At 52.5% G+C, this 4,244-nt stretch overlaps 1 long non-coding RNA gene across 1 annotated transcript; it reads right to left on the bottom strand.

The window, feature by feature from the left end:
• Positions 1-1,576: 1,576 nt before the first annotated feature.
• Positions 1,577-3,952, bottom strand: LOC139355959 (uncharacterized). The gene is made up of 3 exons (XR_011607334.1): positions 3,715-3,952; positions 2,653-2,793; positions 1,577-2,512 (listed from the first exon to the last, which is right to left on the bottom strand). It is a non-coding gene; the product is annotated as an uncharacterized lncRNA (long non-coding RNA).
• Positions 3,953-4,244: the final 292 nt, after the last annotated feature.

Genomic DNA, 4,244 nt, shown 5'->3' with positions numbered 1-4,244 from the left:
GCAAATCTAGCACCAAAATCCACTGTGCAAGAAACAAGAGCACATGTGATAATGCTACTCTTGTGTCCCACGACTCCCAAAGGGCAGGTCAGCACATGAATTATAGGGCAAGGGAGTCAGATTTGGAGGAAATTCAGTTGACTCCAGATATCTTTGTGAAATCTAGAGTTCTGTTTTAGTAATTATCATTAGCAGTAATATCCCTTAATTTCCTAATTTATGGATATAAAAAGCATTTGTCAAATTTAAGTACCATATAAGACAACGTTAATAACTACAGCATGGGCAAATGACCATGTATCATGTGTATCATGAAGGGTTAGGATTACCACCCTTTAAGTCTGAAGTACCAGAAAAAGAAGAAAAATTCTAGTACTAGTAATTGAGATCTGGTGACTGTGATTTGCATATATCTGATTTTTTAACACTCACAATAACCTTGCTATTTACAGATCAGTGTCCCATTTATATGAACCGAGTTCAGAAAGCTTTATTAATATGACAAAATTACATGGCTAGAAAACAACAGAGCTAGAATTGTAACGAAGGTCTGTCTCTGAATCTCAAATTTCTGAAAGGGGTTATTTTGAGGAATAGATATCAGACCCAGCTTATCACCTGTCAGATAAATTATCAGAGACCCTCTCCTTATCACAACCCCTCTCCTTTCATCCAGTTCGCACGATGAGTCCTCATGCCCTCCCACACGGTAAACTGCACTGCGCTGACCCTACTTCCCAAACGTCAGGCCCCAGCTCTCCTGAGTGTACCCACACTTACCCATTTCAGCACATACACACCAGACAAATGATTCCCACATCCCTCCGATATTTCACCACATCTGCTGATTAAGAGCGGAGTCCAAGACGACTCTGAATAGCTCTTCTTTCCGAGGCTGCCTTTCCCAATTTAGAGTTATCATAAAGTCAACATAGCTAGTCATGGAGCTAATGATAAAAAGGGATCTGTGCCTTATTTGTGTAATAAAATCCAAAAGGAATTTTTAATGTTCCTGGGAAATCATGCTACCCCTGAAATGCAACTAAGAATATCAGAAGGAAAATGTTTTCTTACCTTTTTATTGTACGCCAGAATTAGCTGACAATGTATATTTATTTATTTATTTTTATTTTTTTGAGACAGAGTCTTGCTGTGTCACCCAGGCTGGAGTGCAGTGGCACAATCTCGGCTCACAGAAACCTCCGCCTCCCGGGCTCAAGCAATTCTTGTGCCTCAGCTTCCTGAGTAGGTGGGACTACAGGTGCGTGCCACCACGCCCAGCTATTTTTTTATTTTTTATTTTTTTGGTATTTTTAGTAGAGATGGGGTTTCACCATGTTGGCCAGGCTGCTTTCAAACTCCTGACCTCAAGTGATCCTCCCGCCTTGGCCTCCCAAAGTGCTGGGATTACAGGTGTGAGCCACCACACCCAGCCCTAGCTGACAATGTTTAATATGAATATATCATAAAGTATGTTCATATTAAATATACAGTTATAGCAATGGAAGAAAGCTTTAATGAAATAAAAAAATTAATATGGTCTAGTTTAAGAAATTATTAATAAATTAAAAACAGATAATGACATAAAAATGTTTTTGGCCAGAGATATAATAATGGACAATTATGATAGCTGCAAAAAAGGGTAGAAGCCATCATTTTCCATTTCCAAATTATTAAGCTAAATCTGCCTTGCTCAGCTCATAATTTAATATGTAAAACTTGTTTCTATGCACACAAATATGATAACCATTTAAAATAGGCTACAAAGTGTCTACATTTTTTTTGCTAATTCCCTAAGCACATGGGGAATAGACCATGCCAAGATATGTTGACTCTTAAATGCATATTCCTTAATGAAAGCAGCCAATCTGAAGAGATCACATACTGTTTGATGTCACTTATATGACATCCTGGAAACGGCAAAACTACAGAGATGTAAACAGAGCAGTGGTTGTTAGTGGCTTGTTGGGGTTGGAGTACTGCAGAGGAGGGCCAATGGACAGGCTGGGTCGACCTCCCTTGGTTGACACAATCACGCTGGGCATGTGTGGGAAAGCTGGGATGCGCAGTGCCAGCATGAAAAAGAAGGCCACTTCCGGTGCTATCAGAGGACGGTCTTCTTCCATCACACATGTAAGGCTGTCAAGGCCAGTTCTGAGGAAGACATTTTGCAGATATTTTGTATGATTCCGTGAGTGATTCTGTACATGGGGACAACTTCACTCTCTGGTATTCAGTTTTTCCTACGCTGGGCAGTGAAGTTCCTTCATTTCATTCTCTGTGTTCAACTCAATTCCTTTGGTCTCTGTTTCCTGCTATTCAATCATCTTAGGAAATTTGTTCTAGCAGCTCAAGAATGGCCCGTGGGCCTTAACCTCCTCTGAGAGGTTTTTGTCCCGACAGGGGACACTTTGCATTTATCCCTGAAGCAGTTCCACTCCTCAAGGCAGCCTTCTGTGGCTCCCTGGACTGTGCTCCTTTAGAAGACCTCCAGACCTCAGCTTCTTCCTGTCTGAGATGAGGGAGGCTGGTATTTACACACTCATTAAAAATTCATATTTTAAAGCATTTTCCAGCCAATCCACCCCCAAAACATAACACTTTTTTTGAGTCTCCCAAACCAATTATTCAGTAATGCGCTGTGATACCCACCCAGGGCAGGCTTGAGTCAAGATGGGGTGTGGACTCTCGGGAGGCGGCGGCTCCAGGCGTCCACCAGAGCGGGGCTTGGGGTCCCTGAGACGGCGCGGCTGAAGAGTTGGTTTAGGTTGAATCAGAAATAACTTGGCAAATCTGAAAAACAATAATTGGGAAAAGTGTTTAAAAAAGACGAAGCCCAGGAGCAAGAGACAAAATCTGGCAGTTCCCGCTCGCGGCCGCCAGGGGTCAGTGCGCACCTGCGGAGGGGGCGGCCGGGGTCAGTGAGCACCCGAGGAGGGGGCGGCCGGGGTCAGTGCGCACCCGAGGAGGGGGCGGCCGGGGGTCAGTGCGCACCTGCGGAGGGGGCGGCCGGGGGTCAGTGCGCACCTGAGGAGGGGGCGGCCGGGGTCAGTGAGCACCCGAGGAGGGGGCGGCCGGGGTCAGTGCGCACCCGAGGAGGGGGCGGCCGGGGGTCAGTGCGCACCCGAGGAGGGGGCGGCCGGGGTCAGTGAGCACCCGAGGAGGGGGCGGCCGGGGGTCAGTGCGCACCCGAGGAGGGGGCGGCCGGGGTCAGTGAGCACCCGAGGAGGGGGCGGCCGGGGTCAGTGAGCACCCGAGGAGGGGGCGGCCGGGGTCAGTGAGCACCCGAGGAGGGGGCGGCCGGGGTCAGTGAGCACCCGAGGAGGGGGCGGCCGGGGTCAGTGAGCACCCGAGGAGGGGGCGGCCGGGGGTCAGTGAGCACCCGAGGAGGGGGCGGCCGGGGTCAGTGAGCACCCGAGGAGGGGGCGGCCGGGGTCAGTGAGCACCCGAGGAGGGGGCGGCCCGGAGTCAGTGGGCACCTTGGGAGGGGGCGGCCGGGGGTCTGTGCACCTGGGGAGGGGGCGGTCTGGGGGTCTGTGCACCTGCGGAGGTGGGGACGGCCGGGGGTCTGTGCACCTGCGGAGGGGACGGTCTGGGGGGCCAGTGCGCATTTGCGGAAGGGACGGTCCTGGCGTCAGTGCCCCCCTGCGGAGGGGGTGGCCGGGGGTCAGTGCGCGCACCTCAGGAGGGTGCGGTCCGGGGGTCAGTGCTCACCTGGGGAGGTGGCAGTAGGAGACGGCCACCTGGAGACGGGGCAGTCCAGGGGTCAGTGCACACCTGGAGAGGCAGCAGTCGCGGAGTCTGCGCACCTGCGGCGGGGGCAGCCGGGGGTCCGTGCACACCTTGGGAGGGGGCGGCCGGGGGTCAGTGCGCACCTGGGGAGGGGACGGTTGGGGGTCAGTGAGCACCTGAGGAGGGAACGGTCGGGGTCAGGGCGCACCTGGGGAGGTTGGGGCGGCCGGGGGTCAGTGTGCACCTGGGGAGGAGGCGGTCTGGAGGTCAGTGCGCATTTGCGGAAGGGGCGGTCCGGGCGTCAGTGCCATCCTGCGGAGGGGGTGGCCGGGGGTCAGTGCGCACCTACAGAGGGTGCGCTCCGGGGATCAGTGATCACCTGGGGAGGTGGCAGTCGGGGGCCGGTGTGCACCTGGGGATGGGGCAGAACAGTAGTCAGTGCGCACCTGGAGAGGGGGCAGTCTGGGTGTCAGTGCGCACCTGAGGCTGGGTCAGCCGGGGGCCAGTGCTCA

The sequence above is a fragment of the Macaca nemestrina genome, chromosome 8, assembly GCF_043159975.1.
Source record: "Macaca nemestrina isolate mMacNem1 chromosome 8, mMacNem.hap1, whole genome shotgun sequence".
Taxonomy (NCBI): domain Eukaryota; kingdom Metazoa; phylum Chordata; class Mammalia; order Primates; family Cercopithecidae; genus Macaca; species Macaca nemestrina.
The sequence above is the reverse complement of the archived record's forward strand: the minus strand, read 5'-3'. Positions and strand labels throughout refer to the sequence as shown.